Here is a 27,532-nt window from a genome sequence, read left to right as displayed (position 1 = left end):
TGATAGATTGGGGAAAGGAAGTTGATTAAATAAATTAAGAGAGAGAGAAGCAGATGATAAATGGCAACAAACGGTATTAATGGAATGATATATTAAATGTAGACTTTGGGATGTATGCACATTTTGCAAGGAAATGAAGGCAAATCTGTTGGTTTCACAGAACTTGCTTCCAAATTCTTCATTCCGGTGGAAATGAAACAAAAGGCTTGTGTGGGTTGGAGATAAGGACTTATTTGGGTAAGAGAATGCTCCAGAGCAGGTGTGGGGAAGCTTTGGCCCTCCAATATGTTGTTGAACTACAACTCCCATCATCTCTGGCCATTGGCCATAGTTGCTGGGGCTGCTGGGAGTTGTAGTTCAGCAATAGGGTGAATACCTGATCTAGAAACCATGGTGGAGTGGTCTAGCACAGGCTTCCTCAACCTCAGCCCTCCAGATGTTTTTGGCCTACAACTCCCATGATCCCTAGCTAGCAGGACCAGTGGTTAGGGATGATGGGAATTGTATTCTCAAAGCATCTTGAGGGCCGAGGTTGCGGAAGCCTGGTCTAGCAGTTCTATAAGCCATGATGGCAAAATGGAGTGAGAAAGCATGTCACTGAATGGCTATTGCCATAATAGCTGTATGACAGTGTGGTGTATTATTGATTGATTGATTGATTGATTGATTGACCAATTTCATAACATTTATGATTGTTGGAACCTTGAAGCCATTTACAAAAAGAATAAAACAATAAAATCATCAGTAAAAAGGTTAAAACAACTGTTTTAAACATAAAAAAAATAAATCCAGCCATTAACTAAAAATGGATGTGCTTTAACACATCAACATTCCACACATCTGAGTCGACTTGTCTAAATAAAAAAGTTTTTACAGGTACCAAAAAGAGTTCTGTGAAGGTACCTGCCTGATGCCAAGTGTAGGTGCTACCTCACTAAAAAGACTGATTTCCTACAAATGTGGTAAAAGTGAGAGTGCCAGTTTCACCAATCAAAGCAGTGAAGTGGGTTGGTATGGAGTAAGCTGATCTCGCAGGTAAGCTGCTGCCAAGCTGTTCAGGGCTTTATACACTAAAAGTAACAACTTGAAGCGGGCCCAGCAGCAAATCAGCAATTGCTGCAGGTCTCTGAGCACAGGTGTTATATACGGACAAGATCTTGCTCTTACCAGCAATTGTGCTGCAGCACTCTGCACTAACTGCAGCTTCTGGATCAAGCACAAGGAAATTCCCACATAGAACACATTGCAGTAATCCAATCTTAAAACAACCAGTCCATGAACTGACTGATGGACAGGTTTCCCTGGTCCAGGAATGTCTGTAGCTGTTGTACCAGTTGCAGTTGGTAAAAGACACTTCTAACCACTGAGGCTACCTGGATCCAGAAACAACCTCAGTGTAGTGGTTAGTTAGAGTGTTGGATTAGGACCCAATAGACTGGGGTTCAAATTGCTCCCCATAAAGTCCAAAACATCTAGCGGGCACCAGGTTGGCAAAGGCTGCTTTAGATATTTTTTGCCTGATCTTTATATAGCGCTATACTGTTTCCCTTTATGGCAAATATTTGCATGAACCACCATGTGAAACTAGGTTGTGTGTATCCAGCTCTTACCAAGGAAGACTGGCACAGAACTCCAACCTTCAATGAGTGATCTAAAAATTGGACAGCCTGTAGGAGCCCCACACCTATGCCCAGTCTACTGTCACTGACATAATCTCTCTTTTCTCTCTTTGTTTTTAACGAACTAAAAACCATTTCAGAAATGATACCGATAATGTAGCAATAATCCTTAAGGCTTGGCAAACCACTGTGCCTGACTGTCTTTTCATTCCGAATGCGATCAGCAGCAGTCATTAAATGAGCAACCTAGTTTTGAGGGATTGCATAGTGTCCTAATGAGGGCTCATAAAATACCCTGTTTTGCTAGGTTGTTACAGAAATTAGTATTTATTTTATTTTGTTTTACTAAAAATAAAGCCCAACCAAATGCTACTGTTATTAAAAAGCATTTCCTCAATCTAGCGAACAATTGTATAGTCTTCTTGACTCAAAAACAATATTTAAAAAGCAAAGCTCGCCAAGGCCACTGGGCTTCAGCAAGGGAGCGCTTTCCATTTTAACAGCCCGGCACTTCCAATCATCTGTTACAAAGACCCACACCTGGGGATGAATAACAAAATGTCAGCATGGGGTCAGTGTGGGGACTGTACACTTCTACTTGCAAGGCAGGCATTCCTGATAGAATCCCCTTAATTTCTGTCACCCACCCTGCCTCTTAGTGAATCATATTCCCATTATTAAATATTCAAGGGAGGACTTCGCACTCAGTACAGCGGGACCATTCGTTTTCTGGTGGAGGCAGCAATCATGGCAGTCTTACTTTCCACTTCCAAAGCTTTTTGCAAAAGTCTCGCAAAGACCCATATTCCTGGATAAGATAAAACAGGCAAGTATTTATGTGACAGGGTGGATCAGAGATGTACACAGATGAATCTACCTCAGTTTTTCTAGCCAAATCCACTGCCACCAGACATGTCTATGGCAAGGGCTACAGTTCAGTGCTAAAGCAGTTGCATTGCATCCAGAAGGTCCTCGTTTCTGTCCCTGGCATTTCCACATAAGGCTGCAAAAGGCTCTGGTCTAAAATTCTGGGGAGTTTCTGCATGCCAGTGTAAACAATGCAGAGTGAGATGGTCTTAACCTGTATAAGGCAGATTCCTTTGCTCTTTTCTGCAGGCCAGCTATATTTAAAACAAAATGTAGCATAAGCAGTTGTGTTGTTTCTTGCACACAACCCCAACTCCTTACCTTTTTTAAAAGAATGCATATATTGCTGGAAGAATGTGTCCATTTTGTATTTACAGTTACTCTTGTAGTGGCAGGAAATATTACCCTTTTATTTGCACAACAGTACATTCGTACTTCCTGACACTTTATATAAAAGCTGGGGTTTGGGAGATGCTCTATTTCTATTATGTAAGAAAACGATCTTCTCTCTCCCCACCCAAACTGTTCCTGTCTTCTGTTATCAAGCTGTTCTGTCCTGCAAGCTCACAGGAAAGGCTGCAATGTGGTTGCTATGTGAATTTTGTGGATCGTGCAACCATCTGTGAATTTTAGCTGTTAAGAATATTAAAGAGAGCCGAGAAAGGAGGTGACTGCAGTAGACCAACTGCTGGAAGTAAACATTCTGGCAAGAAAGAGTCTGTCATGGAAGACAGTATGCCTTCTCTCTTATCCAAGGATTGTCAATGTGAAGTTATGAAGGTAAGAAGGAGCCCTGGCGGGTGAGACAAAAGGCCCATCTATTCTGTTTCCTCAATGGCCAACAATGGCATCTGCTTGTGGGAAGGACATCACTCATGGTCCCCAGCAATGGAGGGATAATGTGAAGCACCAGAAGCATGGTGGAATGGTATCATGTAGGGCTGCCATATTTTGAAGAGCAAAAAAAAGGGGACATATTTGCCGACATACTTTTAACTAGGAAGTGAGAGCTGGACCATAAAGAAGGCTGATCGCCGAAGAATTGATGCTTTTGAATTGTGGTGCTGGAGGAGACTCTTGAGAGTCCCATGGTCTGCAAGAAGATCAAACCTCTCCATTCTTAAGGAAATCAGCCCTGAGTGCTCACTGGAAGGACAGATCCTGAAGTTGAGGCTCCAATACTTTGGCCACCTCATGAGAAGAGAAGACTCCCTGGAAAAGACCCTGATGTTGGGAAAGATGGAGGGCACAAGGAGAGAGGGACGACAGAGGACGAGATGGCTGGACAGTGTTCTTGAAGCTACCAGCATGAGTTTGTCCAAACTGCGGGAGGCAGTGGAAGACAGGAGTGCCTGGCGTACTCTGGTCCATGGGGTCACAAAGAGTCGGACATGACTAAATGACTAAACAACAGCAACAACAACAACTTTTAACTATGGATTGCTTAGGATGAAAAAGAGGACATGTCCTGGAAAAAGAGGACATATGGCAACCCTAATCATTCATGCTATGATTTCCCTCACTCTTATATGGAGCCAGTCATACAGAGTGGAATAGGGGAAATTCCCAACAGGTCTTGAATTGGCAGCATGCCTTTGGTTTGGTATTTCTAGCACTTCACCAACCTGAAGTGGTACAGTTGATGAAGAACTTGAGATTTGTTTCTTTTTTGCAAAATTGTAAACTGGTCTTGAGTCCTTAGATATTATTCCCCCCATGCCACTAAGTTGCCTGACAAGGAAACTTACAATAAAAGTGTTAAGAACAAAAGAATTGAACATAAAGATGACATAAAAACAAAGCAATCGAAAAGATGACATCAAATAAAATGTTCCTTTTTAACCAGACCTTTGGTTGGTTTGATTGACATCCAATGCCCTTTTAAAATGTTTTTTTTTGGGGGGGGGGAGTTATTGGGTTGTTGTTTTTATTTTGATTATGTATTTTGTTGATTTATATTTTGATTTTATTCTGTGAACCGTCCTGAGACCTCTGGGTATAAATAATAAATCAGTTGCAAAACAACAACAACAACAACAAAACAAAAACAAAAAAAGCTTGGAAGAATCAGAAAGAATTTAGGGTCTTCTTAAAGGCCCCAGGAGATACTGGGACAAGTGGGAACTTTGGAAGGAAGGGGAGGGGATTCCACAAGAAACGTGGAAAAAATTGACGTGACTTTTGCTGGCTTGGGGGTGGGGTGGATCCCATCTTCAGCATTCACAGTCCTTTTTACTGTACCTGCACCTGGAGAACAGCAGCATGCCTAACTTACACAAATTCACTAGGTGAAGATATTCCCATCACTGCATCTCCATGCCAGGAAAAGCTTTAAAGGTAAAGGTAAAGGGACCCCTGACCATTAGGTCCAGTCCTGACCGACTCTGGGGTTGCAGCGCTCATCTCACTTTATTGGCCGACGGAGCCAGCTTGCAGCTTCCGGGTCATGTGGCCAGCATGAGTAAGCCGCTTCTGGTGAACCAGAGTAGCGCACGGAAACGCTGTTTATTTTCTCACCGGAGCGGTACCTATTTATCTACTTGCACTTTTGACGTGCTTTCGAACTGCTAGGTTGGCAGGAGCAGGGACCGAGCAACAGGAGCTCACCCCGTCGTGGGGATTCGAACAGCCGACTTCTGATCAGCAATCCTAGGCTCTGTGGTTTAACCCAAAGTGCCACCTATGTTCCTGGAAAAGCTTTACTTGCACATTTTAAACATATGTTTATTTTTGTAAGGAGCGGTACATTATTTTGCAGGAGCGGTACATTAAGGAAAGTTTCCAATCCTATAAAAGTTGAACATTTCCTTCTGCAAAACTCAATTTTTTAAAAAAATTGTTGGAGAAGAAAACTGAACGCAAAACACATATATTCCATGCTTGTCTTCTGGTTCCATCATTTCTTACTGAAGCTTCCTTCTGTGACTATCTTAAGGTGTGCAGGCTTCAGACATCAGAAATAGTGTACTGTAAGATAAGAATTTATTCTGCCAGAAATTCTTCCTTAAAGAAATAGCAGCCCCATGAGAGTGCACCAAGGAGGATTTTATTTATTTTTGGCAGCATATACGTATTTAGGTCTGATTAAATTACCAGCTCATGGACATCTTTAAGATGGACTCTTAAAATAATGTTCCTAGGCCAGGAATCAGGAATGGTCTTATTAATTTCTTGTCCATTGTAACAATTTTTGTCAACCTAGGTTGAGTGTGGCTGAACAGTTCACTAGTGGATTCAGATCCTGATTTAATGTGGCATGGTCAACAATCTCCCCCTTCTGAGCTTTTGTTGTGTGAAGCCTCCTGCATACAATGCTCACGTGTGTGTGTGTGTGTGTGTGTGTGTGTGTGTGTGTGTAGGCATCCTCTGCAGTACGGGGCTTGGTGAGAGAGACTTCCACATGTGGGCATGGGCAGTGGGGACAAGAGAAGCTTTGGCAGGGAATTGGAATGCATCCCCTAGTATAGGCATGCAGGTGGCGCTGTGAGTTAAACCACAGAGCCTAAGACTTGCCGATCAGAAGGTCAGCAGTTCAAATCCCTGCGACCGGGTGAGCTCCCGTTGCTCGGTCCCTGCTCCTACCAACCTAGCAGTTCGAAAGCACGTCAAAGTGCAAGTAAATAAATAGGTACCGCTCTGGCGGGAAGGGAAATGGTGTTTCTGTGCACTGCTCTGGTTCACCAGAAGCGGCTTAGTCATGCTGGCCACATGACCTAGAAGCTGTCTGCGGATAAACGCCGGCTCCCTCGGCCAATAAAGTGAGATGAGCGCCGCAACCCCAGAGTCGGTCACAACTGGACCTAATGGTCAGGGGTCCCTTTACCTTTAACTTCAAGTAGGCTGAGATCTACTATCCAGCATTAAAAACTGGCAGTGATCTACCACTATCCCATTGTCATTAGGTGCAAGGGGTAAGGTGTTGGTGGCCAGGAAAAAACCCTTTCTTTTCTTAGCATGGATCCACAGTCGATTCCATCGCCTTCTTCCACATATTGCCCAAATGGAGGTAACAGCTGATCAAACCACAGGTCACTCTGTATGGAGGAGGAAGGAAAAGCGCCCTTCTTTTATCCAGCCTCATCCCAAATGCGGAACATCGACAGCCCCACACCCCACTTCCCTTTGCTCCCGAGGGTGACCTCTGCACCCTCTGCCCGCCATGTGAGCACGGCCCTGCAGCACCCAGCAAGGGCTGCCCAGCCGAGGACGGCAAAAGTGGAGGCACAACTCTCTCCCTCCTGCAGCCGCCTCGCAAGCCCCATTTGGCCTTCCAGTGTGTGCTGTGGACCTCATGGGACTGTGGAAGCGGAGGCACAGTTCCCTCCCTCCTGCAGCCAAGCCCTGGCTGTGAGGGAGGAGCAAAGGCTGTCTGGCCATAGTGTGACTGACGGAAATCCATCCATCTACCTTGACGGAAACCAGCCGTCTGCAAATGGTGCACAGCATAGAAAAAACACAGAGAGACAGCGAGTATCTTCAGGGGTACCAGGTAGCAGCTCATTCAAACTTTCCTCCTCTCCGGTATTTTTATTTTACTACTCTTTGTCTAACAACCTGCGTGGCCATCTGCCAATGTCTCACATTACATCGCCCGATCATGGCTTTACAACACCCATCACCATATAAGGTAATACATCCTACCAGGAAAGAACACCCATATATGGTTATACTGCTGCATCACTGAGCTCAGTGAGGGACTATGTAGCATTACAAGCTACCACAGTGGCTGCATGGCTCCCACACTACCTGTTGATCATGATTGACATGTTGGACATGTCTGCCCTAGTATATTCAGTCAGTCAGTTTTATTGCACATACCCAAAGGCTGCAACAGTGTACATGGAGTCATTCAACAATTAAAAGAATATATACTGGATTGATACAAAAAACTTTAGCCCGGCTTCGGCTGGGGAGGGCGGGATATAAATAAAATTTATTATTATTTATTATTTAAACATTTATATTATCAAGACATTACCTACTCTAAACAGAGCTAAACAAGTACCTTATTATACAAGTTAAGACATTAAACAATAAAATTTATAAGCTAAAATTATCACATGACCACTAATATATTACAAAATAATGTTAATTAATACAATGTGCAATTATATTCAGAGTTTGGTGATAAAGATAGAATATAGCTTGATGTAAAGGTAAAGGTAAAGGGACCCCTGACCATTAGGTCCAGTCGTGGCCGACTCTGGGGTTGTGGCACTCATCTCGCTTTATTGGCTGAGGGAGCCGGTGTACAGCTTCCAGGTCATGTGGCCAGCATGACTAAGCCACTTCTGGCGAACCAGAGTAGCGCACGGAAATGCCATTTACCTTCCTGCTGGAGTGGTATCTATTTATCTACTTGCGCTTTGACGTGCTTTTGAACTGCTAGGTTGGCAGGAGCAGGGACCGAGCAACGGGAGCTCACCCCGTTGCAGGGATTCAAACCGCCGACCTTCTGATAGGCTCTGTGGTTTAACCCACAGCGCCACCCACGTCCCTTAGCTTGATGTAGATAGGGTGAAATAAATTCATGCCCTAGTATATTAAATTTGCAGCAACAATCCCTCAGGGGTGGGGTGAAGTGCGGCTTGATATGCACCTAATGCAAATACAAACAATGGCTTAGTGCAAGCGCTGGAGTATAAAGGACCTCACCAGAGAGAAGATTGCAGCCACTTTGCCTCTCCTCTGGCTCTGCTGCTGTTGAGAGCCAAGCCATGGTTTGGCTTGGTTCACAGCAGCATAACAACAGCAGGACTGGAGGAGGAGGAGGAGAAAAGCAGTTTCAATATTTCACCAGAGAACCCACACGCTGATGCTTCTGCACTAAGCCATGGATTGCTTTAGCATTACATATGAAGCACGTGCGTAGAGCTATCAACAATGGATTTGCCAGAAATCTAGCTACCTCCAGAATTAGTGATGCCATGTGAAATTGGGGGGGGGGGGCAACTTCTCCTGTACAACTTAAATGGTGCCCTTACACCTGTCTTCTACTGTAGGGTTCAAAAACTAAAGAACAGACATGAAATGTGTTGGCCTGTCAGGAAAGAGAGAACCAAAGAAAAATTATAATTGTGCTCTCACTTCATAAAGGTTCTGAGCCTGGCTCCTACCACATACCATTAGAAAAGATTACAGTATCCTAGGGTACATTGATTTTCAGACCCCCTTTTTTCTCTGGCAGCAACACTGCAGCAAAGCAAAGCCTCCTAGCTAATCTTTTCCATCAAAGGAAAACACTTTAGAGACATAGAGAGTGACTTGTTTTTTCCTACCTCCAAGAAGGACTTACATCACAACGTAAAGCAACACCTTCCTCTTATCTCTGCAACTTTGCTACCAAACTGATTAAAAAAACTATAACATGCATTTAAGAGAGCACATCTCTAGGCGAGAGGATGTTGAACCACTGAAATAACATTATAAATCACTTCACCTCTTTAGGGCAAAAAAAGTTTAAATAGTTGACAGAAATAAAATGGTAACAGCTAGACAGGGTGGAAAATGACATATTCTAATGTAGTTTGAAGAGTAGGCAGAGGTCGAATAAAGAAGGATGTGTGGTTTCTGTTTACTCTGTATATAGGTAAATTGCATTTTGCAGTAAATGAAGAATTGCTATCTTGTCTGCTGGTCTAATAAAGAGGAAAGCCGGGTACCCTGGAGTTGCCATTCTATTGGCTAAGCTCTTGTACTGTCATGGAATGTTTGTGAATGTTCTGAGTTGAATGGAAGGTTGAAAAGCACTGCCTGTCTTTGAGGGAAGTGGCAGGTTGCTTTTGATGGGGGAATTCAAGGAACTTAGGTGTGGTAGCTAGGTGCTATGGGCTGTATGTATGAAGAAGGGGTGTACCTGGGGGTTGACCAAGGTGGCCCCCACAGTAGACAAAGGCCTGGGGTGTGTGTGCAAAAATTGTGTTTCTGCTGCATCACCATGGGCTGGCTCCTGGATGGAAGGGGTTTTTCTGGGGTGGTATAGGCGGTATAGGGACGCAGGTGGCGCTGTGGGTTAAAGCCTCAGCGCCTAGGACTTGCCGATCGAAAGGTCGGCAGTTCGAATCCCTGCGGCGGGGTGCGCTCCCGCTGCTCGGTCCCAGCGCCTGCCAACCTAGCAGTTCGAAAGCACCTCCGGGTGCAAGTAGATAAATAGGGACCGCTTACCAGCGGGAAGGTAAACGGCGTTTCCGTGTGCGGCTCTGGCTCGCCAGAGCAGCGATGTCACGCTGGCCACGTGACCCGGAAGTGTCTCCGGACAGCGCTGGCCCCTGGCCTCTTAAGTGAGATGGGCGCACAACCCCAGAGTCTGTCAAGACTGGCCCGTACGGGCAGGGGTACCTTTACCTTTACTTTATAGGCCACCCAGCAACACCTCTTGGTCGACAAGCAGTGTGGTGAGACTGTGAGTCAGAGGTGCACACAGCCCCACCACCCACCTACCAGGTAAGGCACTCCACTTTCTTGAAATGGAGGGAGAAGGTTGGGGGGGAGTTTTGTGTCCTGCAGCAGCTGCCAGAATGAACCAAGTCAAACTGGAAATTGGGAGAGAACTGAGGTGATGGTGGTGAATTTGTGTGGGGGTGGGAAGAGGAGGGGAAGTCCAGTACTTGACAGAACAAATATGGTGCTGGAAAGTGAAGAGACCTAGAATCATAGAATCATAGAATCATAGAATCATAGAGTTGGAAGAGACCACAGGGCCATCAAGTCCAACCCCCTGCCAAGCAGGAAACACCATCAGAGCACTCCTGACATATGGTTGTCAAACCTCTGCTTAAAGACCTCCAAAGAAGGAGACTCCACCACACTCCTTGGCAGCAAATTCCACGGTTGAACAGTTCTTACTGTCAGGTGCCTATTGTGTGCCACTGAGGTGCTTCATTTGGGAAAGAAACTGTGGGAGATTTGGAACTCAAGGCCTGGAGCAGGAACTCATGGAAGCTCCCGTTGAGGGAGGCTGCAGCTTGGTGTGCGAAAAAGGAAGATGCTGAGGGGATTGGGAGGGATTAGAGGGGTCATTCACTCATCCGGGTGGTTTTGACTGAGCTGGTGGCCAGCACTCCCTGCTGGCTTCCCTTCTCTGAAGGAGGTGGACAAGTGAAAACTGTGGCCGGAAGAAGCACTTTGCTCACCTGGGCTTCTTCAACTGGCCAAGTGAAGAGGAGGTGTTGCCTCAGAGCTGATAAGGAACTCAGCAATGCAAAGAAGGTTGTGCTATCACCAGTTGTTTCTAGGTTTTGCATACATTTAAACTTTTGCATACATTTAAACAGAAAGTACTTTTCATATTCCATACTTGAAAACTAAGGATCATAACCCATCCACTATATGAAGTGACCTCATGTCAACAATTCTTAGTCCACAAGACTCTTTTTTCTCTTCTTCCTGCAACCCTCTCAGGCAGAAACTTCTTAGGAACCTTCTCTTCCTCTACCATTCTGTTCCATCTTGGATCCTCCAAGCTCCGCCCACATTCCACAGATGGAGCACACTGGCAGTTGTAGGCAACATATTTTCCTCCTCTTCTAATTCACATATAGCCTCCTTCTCATCTATCTACTAACCTGGTAACAACTGTTTAGAGCTTCCCTTTCAGGGATGAGATGCCAGAAGTGGTGCTTCAAGAGATAATTTCCTCTTGCTTGGAAAATGAGTGGCAGCCTGGCATGGCTGCTCATTATGTTCTTGAGGAATCTCCTGAGTGCGATTGGTGGCCAGACACCACCTCAGGGCTTTAGGTATGCCTCTTATGAGGTGACCATCCCAAGGAAACTGAGCTTCAGGTATGGACTACAGGAAACCCAGGATGTCAGCTACCTGCTGCAGGTTGAGGGGAAGGGCCAGGTAGTGCATCTCAAGCAGAAGAAGGGCATTGTTCCTAAACACTTCCCCATCTTCACGTACAATAAGGAAGGGGACCTCCAGGTTGACTATCATTACATCAGGGATGACTGTTTCTACAGTGGTTTCATACAAGACAAGCCTCTCTCTTCAGTCACTCTCAGCACTTGCTCAGGGGGACTCAGGGGCCTGTTACAACTTAACAATGAGACATATCAAATTGAACCTGTCCAGCCATCTGCTACCTTTCAGCATGTGGTGTATCGGCTGGAAATGGAGGAGGGTGCCATGCACATGAGGTGTGGGTTGACGGAGGAAGAGCAAAGGCGTCAAGAGGCCATGATCCAGGACGCAGAGCATGTGGCTGTCAGAAGTCCTCCAGCAGATCTCTGGTGGCCACACAAGAGACATGCAGAAGTGGCATTTGTGGTGGAGCATGAACGATATGTTAAGTTTAATAAAAATGAAACTGATATTGCTATGAAACTTCTTGAGACGATCCATATGGTAAATTCATTTTTTGAGCCATTTTTAGTTGAAGTGTCTATAGCAGGACTGGAGATATGGTCAGAAAAGAACCTCATAGATGTTGATGGTGGAATAGGTGCCACACTTAAAGCTTTTAGTATATGGAGCCGTAACACTCTACTTAACCATCTAAAGAATGATGCTGCTCACTTAATTGTATACAGGTCGTATGGAAGTACTATCGGACTAGCATATGTAGGACAAATTTGTAGTAAATATTGGGCCACTGCTCTTGAAGTATCAATATATTTCAATTTGTTTGATTTTTCTGTGCTATTTGCTCATGAATTTGGGCATAATCTTGGTATGCCCCATGATAGTTCGGACTGTAAATGTGATCGACGTGCCTGCATTATGGCCGCTTGGCACTCACGGACTGATAAGTTTAGCAACTGCAGTTACCATAGGTATTTCAATCAAAAGGACTCTCCTTGCTTGTTGATTCCACCAGACCCTGATCAAATGTATAACCTCGAATACTGTGGCAACAAAGTAGTGGAAAAAGGAGAGCAATGCGACTGTGGTACATTTGAGCAGTGTCGATTGGATCAGTGTTGCAGGCCAGATTGCACGTTGCGTCCGTGTGCCAATTGTTCTTCTGGACTGTGCTGTGACAGGTGCAAGTACCGTCCCGCTGGATCCATTTGCAGAAAGAGTATTGACATCTGTGACCTGCCTGAGTTTTGCACTGGGACTTCGGACCAATGTCCAGAAGATGTTTATGTACAAGATGGTGCTCCTTGCGGTGATGGAGTCCATTGCTATCATGGTCGTTGTAGTACTCCGAATGGGCAGTGTGAAAAGATATTTGGCAAGAAAACCGTACGAGCTTCAGAGGATTGTTTCAGAGGACTGAATGCTCAAGGTGATCGCTTTGGCAATTGTGGCCTTGAACATGGTATTTTAAAGAAATGCAATGCTGAAAATATTCTATGTGGCCGAATGCAGTGTAGTAATATCCATAGTGTACCTACCTTGGAGGAACACCAAACCATCATTCAAACCACCATTGGCAAAAGTAACTGCTGGGCTACAGATTACCACAGTGGAATGGAGGTAGCTGATCTTGGAGCAGTGGAAGACGGTACACCTTGTGGCACTGGCATGATGTGTATGAATAGGGAATGCAAGAACGTGTCCCTCTTGCAGTATGATTGTAATGCCACAAAGTGCCATAATAGGGGAATATGCAACAACCACAAACACTGCCATTGTTCTTATGGTTGGGCCCCTCCTGACTGTCGAAAGAAAGGATATGGAGGCAGCATTGACAGTGGGCCAATTGCAAAAAACTGGAATGGTGTGATTGGAGGTAGTATTGTAGGAAGTGTGTTGGTCCTTTCCACAGTGACTGCTGTTGTTGGCATGGGTGTGTATTACAGGTTTGTGCTAAGCAACAAGGTTAGAAGAAAGAGTTCAAGAATCTGTCCATCATAATGAACAGAGGAACTAAAACCTTTCTAGATGATAGAAGTGAACAATGCAGAAAGTTTCAAAAGGGTATGATGGGTATAATGAGGTGGATGTTATGTAACATATTTGAGGGAGCAATTTTTTCATTAAAGTTTTTTGTTTAACAGTTGGTTGATAAAATTTGTCACACAGGGTAATCTTTGGTTTATCCACAAACCATTTTTTGGGGGAAACCTTTTCATATATTTTGAGACCATCTCTGTATTTTAACGCAGAATATACGAATTCCCCCCTCTCACCATGGAAGAAGGGATGGGTGAAGAGCCACATCAGGGACAAGCAGGGAATGAAGCTCTACAAGTGTCTGGGTTCTGTCGGCAGCTGCGGCCGATTCCCAGGAAGGCTGCGAGATAAACAGCAAGTTTTTTTTAGTTCTGCTTATAATACAATTTGCAGAGAAGAATCCAAGATGCACCTAATGTTCCCCCCTTCTCCGTTACTTTCCTGTTCATCTAATTTCTCCTGCTGCATCCGACTGTGACTGGTATGAGACAGTTGCCTCTGAGCTCTCTGTTTCACTATTCTCAGTGAATGCCTGGCTTGGGGGGGGGGAGGGTACGGGTTCAGGATACTCTCCAGTGACAGGATCTCATTCAACTGCTGCTCAGCCTCCTTCTGCTGAATCCTGTCCACGTTCTCCTCTTCCTGCGCTCCCCTTTTGCCCTCATCTCCATTACATGTATGCTCTGTGCCAAACCACTCCTGGAGGTCTATGCTACCTGCCCATTTCTCCTCTCTAGTCAACACCTGCAGCGGCGGTCTCCACCATTCTTCCTCCTCTGCTCTGTCCATGACATCACTGGGAAGAAATGGGGGGGGGTGAGGATCTACATCACAAACAAGGTGGGGAAATTAAATCAACCTTACCTGAGGTGGTTGTCTCACCTTGCCCCATAGTTGGGCTGGCCCTGTTCAGAGCCATACTGGCTCCAGCACTGGACATCATACAGAGCCAGTGTGGTGTCGTGGTTAAGAGCGGTGGACACATAATCTGGTGAACCGGGTTTGTTTCCCTGCTCCTCCACATGCAGCTGCTGGGTGACCTTGGGCTAATCACACTTCTCTGAAGTCTCTCAGCCTCACTCATCTCACAGAGTGTTTGTTGTTGGAGAGGAAGGGAAAGGAGATGGTTAGCCGCTTTGAGACTCCTTAAGAGGAGTGAAAGGCAGGATATTAAGTCCAAACTCTTCTTCTTCTCTTCTTCTTCTTCTTCTTCTTCTTCTTCTTCTTCTTCTTCTTCTTCTTCTTCTTCTTCTATTGTGGCTAGTAAATGTTAATATCCTTACATGCTAGGAATTTGTCTAACTCTCTAAAAAGCAACCAAAGCTGCTGACCGTCACTGTAACTTTTGAGAACAAATTCTATAGTTTAAGTATGCACTATGTAAATGGTTCTGTCTGTCCTGAATCTTCCATCCTTCAGCTTCTTTGAATGTCTTCATGTTCTAGTCTTGTTTCTACATAGAATCATGGGTTGGAAGGGACTCAAGGTTCATCTAGTCCAACCCCTTGCAATGCAGGAATCTCAGCTAAAGCATCCATGACTGAGGGTCATCCAACCTCTGCTTAAAAACCTCCAAGGAAGGAAAGTCCACCACCTCCCGAGGGAGACTGTTTCATACTCCTCTATCATATCCTCTCTTGCATGCCTGTCTTTCTCACAGCATCAGGAACTGACAGCAAGCAGTGCTGATCATGTGAAAAAGACCAGGAAAATTGGCTCCATGCTCATGGCAACTGTCAAGGGAGCCAGTGAAGTAAAATCTGGCTTCAAAGGAGATATGAGCTTCATAAATCCCTTCAGCTGTCCTGAATCTTCCATCCTTCAGCATCACTGAATGTCTTCATGTTCTAGTCTTGTTTCTCCATAGAATCATGGAGATAGGAGATTTATAAAACCCTTGAGCTGGAGTCATACTCAGAGTAGACCTTTTGCAATTTATGGACAGGATTATGCCCATTGCTTTCCTTCGACTCTGAATTTCACTTAGTTGTCTACAATGCCCAGCTTACCCATGATCCTCTAGGCTTTTGCACCCTGGCATACTGTTGTCCAAGATGATTGCTGCCTTGTAATGTATATAAGAAAACCAAACTATTCCATCAAGAAGGTTGGCCTTAAAAACAACAACAACAACCTTGGTTATTCTTACTTTGTTTGCCAGTTTCCCCACTAGCACAATATTCCACATTTTGTTATACCAGTAGGCTGTCACCCCCCACAACTATGTAATGGTCAGTCTGGCTGATTCTAATAAGTAGCAAATTAGAGAATTGCTTTTTAGATCTTTGTAGCTTTGGGGAGAAAATATTCCACTAGCTGAACATCCAGCTCTATGTGCTGATTAGTTCTATCTTTCAATAAGATCTTCTGATTTTGGGGGAAGGTCTCAGAAAATTTTCAAGTTAATCTGAAGTGAGCTCAGAATAACTTGCCTACCTCTAATTCAAGTATTCAGACATGACACAACTGTGAGGGAGAATATTATGGGAAACCAGCTTTCACCAAGGTCAAAAGTTAGCCCTTAATTGTCCTCTGAGTTTATACAGGGTTTACAAATCCCCCTGTATTTAACTCCCATTACACGTAAAAATGGCTCAAGACTTGTGTATTTAAAAGACCAGTGCATATAAATGCAAAATATTTTTTGCACCTCACAGATTAAAGATTTTATAAATCTACGACCCGCGAAGGAGCCTTTTTAAAGGCTGCGGAGCGGGTGACGGGGTGTGTGTGCTGTGAGTCCTCCGCTTCCCCTGCCGAGCGAAGCCGAATGCCATTCGACGGAGAGCGCTGACTTCTTCCATTGAAAATTTGGTCTTTAGAAGAATAACCCGTGAGTAATTGGAACTTGGATTAAAAAAGGGGAAAAATTCTATTTAAATTCGGAGCGAGCGGGGGAGGTGCAAAAAGGAAGTCAGCCTCCCCCCTGTTGTAGAGGAGCTAAAGCAAAGGATTTGACAACTAACATCGAGTGTAACCTTTTTTTGATAAAGTCATTAACTTCGCAATGGAAAATTATAAGACTGGGCTGGAGGAGAAATGTGGAATGTGAATTAAAATGCAACCCCCCCCCCGGAAACCCCGGGAGCGATCTGAAAGAGCGCCGGGAGAGGAGAAATAGAGGTTTTGACAGCTGTCAAAGGAGCTGTCAAAGCGGAAGAACAAAAAGAGAACTTTGTTACGAGGACTTTGCTGGTCACATTTGTTACAAATTGGATATAAATTGTTTAAAACAAGGAATAATAAGTTACTTTGACTGTTGGGTGTGATCGGGAAGGAAACTGAGTTACTATAATCCCTCTAGAGGAGCTGTGGGACACTACAAGTATTGTTGGCATCGAATTTGAATAGGACTTTTTATCGCCTGGGAAACTGCAGAAATGGAACACTATTTTGTCTACAGAGGTCTACACACTAAAGGAGACAATAGATTTATCTATTGAAGAATGGAAGGGACTTGACGTAATGTTTTGTTCCTGAATAACAAAGCCTCTGCAGAGGAATTAGAAGCTTTTTGGAATTAGAACATTTGTGCAGGAGAGCAGGGGGGGGGGGAAGAGGAGGAGAGAGAACAACAAGAACAATAAGAATAACAAGAACTGGACAAAGTTGGAAGATAGACTCCTTCCAAGATTGGACATGTGAAACCAAAGATGACCAAAAGATGGCAAAGACTAATAAAAAGACGGCAAAGCGGACTGGTGAAGGACTGTGGTTTAGATGTGGGAGCTCCAGGATGACAGTAGACATTGATGGACATTGGGAACGCAACCGGGAAAGGGGGGAGGGAAATTTGGAATCCAAAGGGTGTTAAATTACATTTTATTCTTTTTTTTATCTTTCTGTTTATCTTAATCTGTATTGCATATTAAAGACGGGAACTCGTGGAAGGGAACAGGTCGATTTTAGGGGATGGGAAAATATTTTTTTTAAATTGGGCCAATGATAATAATTTTAAAATTTGGGGTAAGAATTTGTTGAATCTATTTGAAAGAATTGGAATACAAGAGGGGGAGGGGAGGGGAAGTCCTGGAAAGATGCCAATGAAAATAAGGTTTTAAATTTGGATGTTTTTCTTTTTCTGTTATATTTGAAAATCTTTAATAAATATTATTTAAAAAAAAAAGATAAAGACGGAAGCCAAAAAAAAAAAAAAAAGATTTTATAAATCTAATACAGGGAAACCAAGTAAAGAGTATTCTTTTGTTGTTGTTGTTTAGTCGTTTAGTCGTGTCCGACTCTTCATGACCCCATGGACCAGAGAACGCCAGGCACTCCTGTCCTCCACTGCCTCCCGCAGCTTGGTCAGACTCATGCTGGTAACCTCGAAAACACTATCCAACCATCTCGTCCTCTGTCGCCCCCTTCTCCTTGTGCCCTCCATCTTTCCCAACATCAGGGTCTTCTCCAGGGAGTCTTCTCTTCTCATGAGGTGGCCAAAGTACTGGAGCCTCAGCTTCACAATCTGTCCTTCCAGTGAGCACTCAGGGCTGATTTCCTTCAGAATGGAGAGGTTTGATCTTCTTGCAGTCCATGGGACTCTCAAGAGTCTCCTCCAGCACCATAATTCAAAAGCATCAATTCTTCGGCGATCAGCCTTCTTTATGGTCCAGCTCTCACTTCCATACATCACTACTGGGAAAACCATAGCTTTAACTATACGGACCTTTGTTTGCAAGGTGATGTCTCTACTTCTCAAGATGCTGTCTAGGCCTGTCATTGCCCTTCTCCCAAGAAGCAGGCGTCTTTTAATTTCGTGGCTGCTGTCACCATCTGCAGTGATCATGGAGCCCAAGAAAGTAAAATCTCTCACTGCCTCCATTTCTTCCCCTTCTATTTGCCAGGAGGTGATGGGACCAGTAGCCATGATCTTCGTTTTTTTGATGTTGAGCTTCAGACCATATTTTGCACTCTCCTCTTTCACCCTCAATAAAAGGTTCTTTAATTCCTCCTCACTTTCTGCCATCAAGGTTGTGTCATCTGCATATCTGAGGTTGTTGATATTTCTTCCGGCAATCTTAATTCCGGCTAGGGATTCATCCAGCCCAGCCTTTCGCATGATGAATTCTGCAGAGTATTCTAGATTATCTCAAATTCTCTTTTTAAAAAAATAATAATAATTTTTATTCATTTTTCAAACACATAATAGAAACAAAACACAAAACAAAAACATACAAAACATTTAAACAAGTATAACTTCATAATTGTATTTTCATACACCTTCTTTCCTTCGACTTCCCCATACCTCCCCATCCCTGCATCCTTGTTTTATGGTTCTTTAGCAACCCTTTGGTCAATTTATCTTGATTCCCTTTCATTAAATTTCCTTTACTTTTTTAGTTACAGCTGTAATTCTCTGTTTCTTACCCCTTGACATCTTAGCATTCCTCAATTTTACAACAGTTTTTAAGGTATATTTTAAATTTCTTCCAGTCCTCTTCCACTGTCTCCTTCCCCTGGTCACGGATTCTGCCCGTCATCTCAGCCAGTCCCATAAAATCCATCACCTTTGTTTGCCATTCTTCCAGAGTAGGTAGTTCTTGCCTCTTCCAATACTTTGCCAGTAGAATTCTTGCTGCTGTGGTAGCATACATAAAGAAAATCCTATCCTTCTTTAACACCAATTGGCCAACCATGCCCAAGAGAAAAGCCTCTGGTTTCTTAGGAAAAGTCCACTTAAGGACTTTCTTAATTTCATTATAGATCATTTCCCAAAAAGCTTTAATCTTCGGGCAGGTCCACCAAAGGTGATAAAAAGTACCTTCAGTCTCATTACATTTCCAACATTTATTATTGGGCAGATGATAGATTTTTGCAAGCTTGACTGGGGTCATGTACCACCTGTAGATCATTTTCATTATGTTTTCTTTTAAAGCATTACATGCAGTAAATTTAATACCGGTAGTCCATAACTGTTCCCGGTCAGCAAACATAATATCATGACCAATATCTTGTGCCCATTTAATCATAGCTGATTTCACCATCTCATCCTGTGTGTTCCATTTCAACAGCAAATTATACATTCTTGATAAGTTCTTAGTATTGGGTTCTAACAATTCTGTTTCTAGTTTTGACCTCTCTTTCTGAAATCCTATTTTCCTGTCCTGTTTGAATGTCTCATTTATCTGATGATAGTGCAACCAATCTCGAACTTTGGGCTTTAATTTCTCGTAACTCTGAAGTTTAACCCTTTAACCATCATGTTCTAAAATTTCCCAATATTTTGGCCATTTAGAGTCCATATTAAGCTTTTTCACTTCCTTAGCTTCCATTGGTGACACCCACCTGGGAGTTTTACTTTCCAACAAATCTTTATATCGAATCCAGACATTATACAATGCTTTCCTTACAATATGGTTTTTAAAGCCTTTATACACCTTTGCCTTATCATACCATAAGTATGCATGCCAACCAAAGCTATTATCATACCCTTCCAGATCCAAAATGTCTGTGTTCTCAAGAAGTAGCCAGTGTTTCAACCAGCAAAAAGCTGCCGATTCATAATAAAGTCTTAAGTCCGGCAGGGCAAACCCCCCTCTATCTTTTGCATCAGTTAAGATCTTAAATTTTTTTCTGGGCTTTTTGCCCTGCCAGACAAATTTTGATATATCTTTCTGCCACTTCTTGAAACAATCCATCTTGTCCAAAATCTGCAACGTCTGAAATAAAAATAGCATTCTAGGCAATACATTCATCTTAATAGTAGCGATCCGGCCTAACAAGGAAAGTTTCAACCTTGACCATATTTCTAGATCTTTCTTTACTTCTAACCAACATTTTTCATAATTATCCTTAAATAAATTCACATTCTTAGATGTTAAGTTTATCCCCAGGTATTTCACTTTTTTCATTATTTCCAAACCTGTTTCATTCTGAAATCTCTCTCTTTCCTCCATTGTTAAATTTTTTTCCAACACTTTCGTCTTTTGTTTGTTCAGTTTAAATCCTGCTACTCGACCAAATATTTCAATTAATTCTAATACTCTTTTAGTACTAGTGTCTGGCTGTTGCAGGGTCAATACTAGGTCATCTGCGAATGCTCTTAGTTTGTAGTGTCTAACTCCGACCTGAACTCCTTTAACCAACTGGTCCTTTCTAATCATGTTTAACAAAACCTCCAGGACTGATATAAAAAGCAAAGGGGATATTGGGCCACTGCTCTTGAAGTATCAATATATTTCAGTCTTTTTGCCAAAATGTCTGCAAAAAATTTATAATCCACATTAAGTAAAGATATAGGGCGGTAGTTTCTAACCTGGTTCTTTTCAGTCTCTGTTTTCGGTATAAGTGAGATGAAAGCCTCTTTCCACGATTCAGGTGCCTTTTTCCCCTCCATAATTTCATTACAAACTTCCTTCAATGGTTGTATTAGCCATTCCTTCAACACTTTATAATATCTAGCCGTCAAACCATCTGGTCCTGGTGATTTTCCCAACTGCATATTCTGAATGGCACCCTCTATTTCTTGTTCTGTTATTTTCTCATTCAGGATCATTTTACTTTGTTCTGAGATTTTTGGTAGACCATATCACTTTCAGGAACCAGTCTTAATTTCAAGTTTTTCTCCTTCCTCTGGAGTTCCAGTAAAGACAAGGTTGCATCATGTTCATTCACTTTTTTTATAATCGGCCCAAACTTTTCCCTTGTCTCCTCTGCAGTATTTTTTGCACTTTCAGCGATCTTTCGTGTTTCAGAACTCTCTTGAATTAATCTATTAATAGAATCTGTGTTAGATGTTACACTTGCTGTATTCACATCTAATCTTGCTGTCAACTCTGTCAATTTTTTGGAATTTTCTGTAGACAACTTTGTCAGTGCTTCCAAAGATTGATTTATTTTAAGCAGTGCCTGTGTCATAGGATCCATAGAGGCTGCTGCTGCTTTTTCCTGTGCAGCTGGTGTTGTGCCTGATATTGAGCCCCTTTTCTTCTGTGTTTGCTTTGCTTTAAGTCTAGTTACTATCTCTTCTGTTGGGCCACTCATATCCTCAAGGTCGTTCTCACAGAAAGAACTTGCAAGTGGAAAATCCCACTGTTTCTTTTTTGATGTAACAGTTTCTCTTAAAACCCTCTAGAGGGAGCATTCAATTGTATCCGAATGGAAAGGAGAAACAAAGGAACAAGGAAGCATAAAGCGGTAAACAACAAGTTCCAAAGTCCACACTGTAAATCCTCAGTTTTTCAATGTAACCAAAAATTCAGCAGGCTACTCCCATTAAAGTCCAGTAACTTTATTTCAGACAAACCCCCACTTTGTATCCAGTTTAGTCTGACAGTTCACTTTCCCGATTCCTTGCTTAGGCAGCCCGACCTGGGGGATTTGGCAGTGAAAGATCTTATTTTCTCCGTTTATTTTCACGCAGGTTATCAATGTCCAACTCTCTTCCCCCCTTCTCCTGCCTATCGGGGGGAAGTCTAAGTCTGATGTCAGGTTTGACAGCTTAAAAAGAGGTATTTTCCTTTCAAATGCAGCTTGCTTTTTTCGTTGCTTTGTTTATCATGCAGCTCGGGGGAGGCAGACTTCCTTAGTTTATGCCTTTCCCGTTTTCAGCCAAATTTCAAAATTTTAGTGCCCCGTCAGTCTCTCAATCTTACTCACGGGTGTTGTAGTCAATTTTCAGTTTCAGGAAGGAATCGGCGCTCTCCGTTCATGGCGACGCGGCTTCACTCCGCGGGCTGGGTGACGACTCTCAGCACTGCGCTTGCCCCGATGCCGCTCCGAAGCCTTTAAAAAGGCTCCTTCACAGTACCGGGGGGGGGGCAAAAGGTGCCCACCGAATCTCCTTTGTTCACAGGCTCCGCGCCGGTGATTTTAGGGGTCCCCCGCTCGCCGTAGCGGGTCAGACCCGAACTCGCGGAGCAGTCCTGCCTTGGAGCTCGAGGCAAAGACCGCCATTAAACGCTGGCGCTGACCGGAAGTCGATTATCTCAAATTCTCAGTTAGAGCAGATTTTGAAATAAATTGGGGTATTTCTCAAAATGAAATATATTTAGGGAAGCCAATACACTTTTTGATAAAACTAAGAAATATCAACAACCTCAGATATTCAGATGACACAACCTTGATGGCAGAAAGTGAGGAGGAATTAAAGAACCTTTTAATGAGGGTGAAAGAGGAGAGCGCAAAATACGGTATGAAGCTCAACATCAAAAAAACTAAGATCATGGTCACTGGGCCCATCACCTCCTGGCAAATAGAAGGGGAAGAAATGGAGGCAGTGAGAGATTTTACTTTCTTGGGCTCCATGATCACTGCAGATGGTGACAGCAGCCACGAAATTAAGAGACGCCTGCTTCTTGGTGAAAAACAATGAGAAACCTAGACAGCATCTTATAAACCAGAGACATCACCTTGCCAACAAAGGTCCATATAGTTAAAGCTATGGTTTTCCCAGTAGTGATGTATGGAAGTGAGAACTGGACCATAAAGAAGGCTGATCGCCGAAGAATTGATGCTTTTGAATTATGGTGCTGGAGGAGACTCTTGAGAGTCCCATGGACTGCCAAAAAATCAAACCTATCCATTCTGAAAGAAATCAGCCTTGAGTGCTCACTGGAAGGACAGATCCTGAAGCTGAGGCTCCAATACTTTGGCCACCTCATGAGAAGAGAAGACGCCCTGGAAAAGACCCTGATGCTGGGAAAGATTGAGGGCACAAGGAGAAGGGGACGACAGAGGACAAGATGGTTGGACAGTGTTATTGAAGCTTCTAGCATGAGTTAGACCAAACTGTGGAAGGCAGTGGAAGACAGGAGTGCTTGGCATGCTCTGGTCCATGAGTTCACAAAGAGTCGGACACGACTAAACGACTACACAACAACAAGATGCTTTCTGGTAATGCTAGATCCCCTTTCTAAAATATTTCACATGACCCTAAGAGTTTTCATTTCCCTTACTTATTTAAGGATGGGAACATCCATAGTTCAGTGCTGTACACCATATATTGTATGCAGAAGATCCAGAATGAATCTCTTGTTGTATCTCCAGTCAAAAGGGGCGCATGGAATCTCCCATTAAGGGAGACCACAGTTTGGTGTGCAAAAAAGGAAGATTCTGAGGGGATTGGGAGGGATTAGAGGGGCCATTCATTCTTTTGGGTGGTTTTGACTGAGCTGGTGGCCAGCACTCCTTGCTGGCTCCCCTTCTCTGAAGGAGGTGGACGAGTGAAAACTGTGACTGAAAGAAGCACTTAGCTCACCTGGGCTGCTTCACCTGGCCAAGTGAAGAGGAGGTGTTGCCTCAGAGCTGATAAGGAACTCAGCAATGCAAAGAAGGTTGTTCTATCACCAGCTATTTTTATGTTTTGCATACATTTAAACACTAGTTGAATTGTCACAGAAAGTACTTTTAATGTTCCATACCTGACAACTGAGGATTATAACCCATCCCTGTATAAAGTGGCCTCATGTTCACTGACTGATGCCGAAATAAATCATGTTAGTCCATGGGGTGCTATAAGACTCTGTCTTTTATTTTTTTGCTCTTCTTCCTGCAACCCTCCCAGGCAGAAACTTCTTAGGAATGTTTTCTTCCCTGCTCTTCCTCTGCCATTTTGTTTCTTCTTTGATCCTCCAAGCTCCGCCCCCATTCCACAGATGGAGCACACTGGCAGTTGCTAGGCAACACATCTTCCTCCTCTTCTAATTCACATATAGCCTCCTTCCTATCTATCTACTAACCTGGTAACAACTGTTTGGAGCTTCCCTTTCAAGGATGAAATGCCAGAGGTGGTGCTTCAAGAGCTTCTTTCCTCGTTCTGGGAAAATGAGTGGCAGCCTGGCATGGCTGCTCATTATGTTCTTGAGGAATCTCCTGATTGAGACCGGTGGCCAGACACCACCCCATGGCTTTAGGTATGCCTCTTATGAGGTGACCATCCCAAGGAAACTGAGCTTCAAGTATGGACTACAGGAAACCCAGGATGTCAGCTACCTGCTGCAGTTTGAGGGGAAGGGCCAAGTGGTGCATCTCAAGCAGAAGAAGGGCATTGTTCCTAAACACTTCCCCATCTTCACGTACAATAAGGAAGGGGACCTCCAGGTTGACTATCATTACATCAGGGATGATTGTTTCTACAGTGGTTTCATACAGGACAAGCCTCTCTCTTCAGCTACTCTCAGCACTTGCTCAGGGAGACTCAGGGGCCTGTTACAACTTAACAATGAGACATATCAAATTGAACCTGTCCAGCCATCTGCTACCTTTCAGCATGTGGTGTATCGGCTGGAAATGGAGGAGGGTGCCATGCACATGAGGTGTGGGTTGACGGAGGAAGAGCAAAGGCATCAAGGGGCCATGATCCAGGACGCAGAGCATGTGGCTGTCAAAAGTGCTCCAGCAGGACTCTGGTGGCCACACAAGAGATATGCAGAAGTGGCGTTTGTGGTGGAGCATGAACGATATGTTAAGTTTAATAAAAATGAAACTGATATTGCTATGAAACTTCTTGAGACGATCCATATGGTAAATTCATTTTTTGAGCCATTTTTCGTTGAAGTGTCTATAGCAGGACTGGAGATATGGTCAGAAAAGAACCTCATAGATGTTGACGGTGGAATACGTGCTACACTTAAAGCTTTTAGTATATGGAGCCGTAACACTCTACTTAACCATCTAAAGAATGATGCTGCTCACTTAATTGTATACAGGTCATATGGAAGTACTATTGGATTAGCTTATGTAGGACAAATTTGTAGTAAATATTGGGCCACTGCTCTTGAAGTATCAATATATTTCAATTTGTTTGATTTTTCTGTGCTATTTGCTCATGAATTTGGGCATAATCTTGGTATACCCCATGATAGTTCAGACTGTAAATGTGATCGACGTGCCTGCATTATGGCCGCTTGGCACTCACGGACTGATAAGTTTAGCAACTGCAGTTACCATAGGTATTCCAATCGAAAGGACTCACCTTGCTTGTTGATTCCACCAGACCCTGATCAAATCTATAACCTCGAATACTGTGGGAACAAAGTAGTGGAAAAAGGAGAGCAATGTGACTGTGGTTCAGCTGCACAGTGTCAATCGGATCAGTGTTGCAGGCCAGATTGCACGTTGCGTCCATGTGCCAATTGTTCTTCTGGACTGTGCTGTGCCATGTGCAAGTACCGTCCCCCTGGATCCATTTGCAGAAAGAGTATTGGCGTCTGTGACCTGCCTGAGTTTTGCACTGGGACTTCGGACCAATGTCCGGAAGATGTTTATATACAAGATGGTGCCCCTTGCGGTGATGGAGTCTATTGCTATCATGGTCGTTGTAGTACTCCGAATGGGCAGTGTGAAAAGATATTTGGCAAGAAAACTGTACGAGCTTCAGAGGATTGTTTCAGAGGACTGAATGCTCAAGGTGATCGCTTTGGCAACTGTGGCCTTGAACATGGTATTTTTAAGAAATGCAATGCTGAAAATATTCTATGTGGCCGAATGCAGTGTAGTAATATCCATAGTGTACCTACCTTGGAGGAACACCAAACCATCATTCAAACCACCATTGGCAAAAGTAACTGCTGGGCTACAGACTACCACAGTGGAATGGAGGTAGCTGATCTTGGAGCAGTGGAAGACGGTACACCTTGTGGCACTGGCATGATGTGTATGAATAGGGAATGCAAGAACGTGTCCCTCTTGCAGTATGATTGTAATGCCACAAAGTGCCATAATAGGGGAATATGCAACAACCACAAACACTGCCATTGTTCTTATGGTTGGGCCCCTCCTGACTGTCGAAAGAAAGGATATGGAGGCAGCATTGACAGTGGGCCAATTTCAAAAAACTGGAATGGTGTCATTGTAGGTAGTATTGTAGGAAGTGTGTTATTCCTTTCCACGGTGACTGCTGCTGTTGGCATGGGTGTATATTACAGGTTTGTGCTAAGCAACAATGTTGGAAGAAAGAGTTCAAGAATCTCTCCATCATAATGAACAGAGGAATGAAAACCACTCTAGATCACAGAAGCGAACAATGCAGAAAGTTTTAAAAGGGTATGATGGGTATAATGAGCACTATTATATAACATATATTTGACTCTGTAAGCATTGGTTCAGTTCATCTCAAGTGGAAATATTCACATATGAAAATCTTTGGTTATACTTTCACAGTATGTTGAGAGTCTCTTTGTTGTTCAAGACAGAAGTTCTATCCTATGTAAATGGGTGAAATCTGTCTAGTGGAATGGAATGTTATCATACAGGAGCATACCATGTTAAAGAAATGCATGGAAGCAGAGCTGGTATTTTGAATATCTCAGATTTTCTCTCAAAGTAACCTAGGGTGTACATGGATAGAATCACAACCCAATCCTCTCAGGCCATTGAAATGCAATATTTGTACGTTTGTGGAGTGAATTCACATCTGTCTAGAAAGCCATTGCAAACGTTATACCAAAAACTGTGTTGGCAGAAATGTAAATGTTGAAATGAGACAATATATTAAAAATATTATAAAACCACTAACACATAATATTTCAAAAAGCTATTATGGAAATAATGGTGGATGTTTTGTAACATATTTGAGGGTGCAATTTTTTCATTAAAGTTTTTTGTTTTAACAGTTTGTTGATAAAATGTGTCACACAGGGTAATCTTTGGTTTATCCACAAACCATTTTGGGGGAAACATTTTCATATATTTTGAGACCATCTCTGTATTTTAACGCAGAATATACAAATTCCCCCCTCTCACCATGGAAGAAGGGATGGGTGAAGAGCCACATCAGGGACAAGCAGGGAATGAAGTCAGGGTACTGACGGCAGCTGTGGTCGATTCCCAAGAAGGCTGCGAGATAGAGAAACAGCAAGCTTTTTCAGTTCTGCTTATAATACAATTTGCAGAGAAGAATTCAAGATGCACCTAATGTTGCCCTGAGTGAAGTTCCACCCCCCTTCTCAGTTACTTTCCTGTTCATCTAATTTCTTCTGTTGTATCCGACTGTGACTGGTATGAGACAGTTGCCTCTGAGCTCTCTATTCAACTATACTCAACGAATGCCTGGTTTTTTTTGGGGGGGGAAGCTACGGGTTCTGGGGTACTCTCCAGTGACAGGATCTCATTCAACTGCTGCTCAGCCTCCTTCTGCTGAATCCTGTCCACGTTCTCTTCTTCCTGCGCTCCCCTTTTGCCCTCATCTCCATTACATGTATGCTCTGTGCCAAACCACTCCTGGAGGTCTATGCTACCTGCCCTTTCCAACTCTCTAGTCA

At 43.4% G+C, this 27,532-nt stretch overlaps 3 pseudogenes across 3 annotated transcripts in view; all 3 read left to right on the top strand.

Moving 5' to 3' along the window:
* Nucleotides 1–26,841, top strand: part of LOC307214746 (disintegrin and metalloproteinase domain-containing protein 20 pseudogene) — a 39,675-nt pseudogene extending 12,834 nt beyond the window's left edge. The window contains exon 2 of the transcript XR_013843991.1: nt 26,561–26,841. The product of XR_013843991.1 is annotated as a disintegrin and metalloproteinase domain-containing protein 20 pseudogene (transcript). The remainder of the gene's footprint in view (nt 1–26,560) is intronic.
* LOC307214747 (disintegrin and metalloproteinase domain-containing protein 20 pseudogene) lies at nt 11,007–13,434 on the top strand (annotated as a pseudogene). Its single transcript has one exon. The product of its transcript is annotated as a disintegrin and metalloproteinase domain-containing protein 20 pseudogene (transcript).
* LOC307214739 (disintegrin and metalloproteinase domain-containing protein 20 pseudogene) lies at nt 23,927–26,429 on the top strand (annotated as a pseudogene). Its single transcript has one exon. The product of its transcript is annotated as a disintegrin and metalloproteinase domain-containing protein 20 pseudogene (transcript).
* Nucleotides 26,842–27,532: the final 691 nt, after the last annotated feature.

This window comes from Podarcis cretensis, assembly GCF_951804945.1.
Source record: "Podarcis cretensis genome assembly, chromosome: 4".
NCBI classification, from domain to species: domain Eukaryota; kingdom Metazoa; phylum Chordata; class Lepidosauria; order Squamata; family Lacertidae; genus Podarcis; species Podarcis cretensis.
Note: the sequence above shows the minus strand (reverse complement) of the source record. Positions and strands in the feature narration are given on the sequence as shown.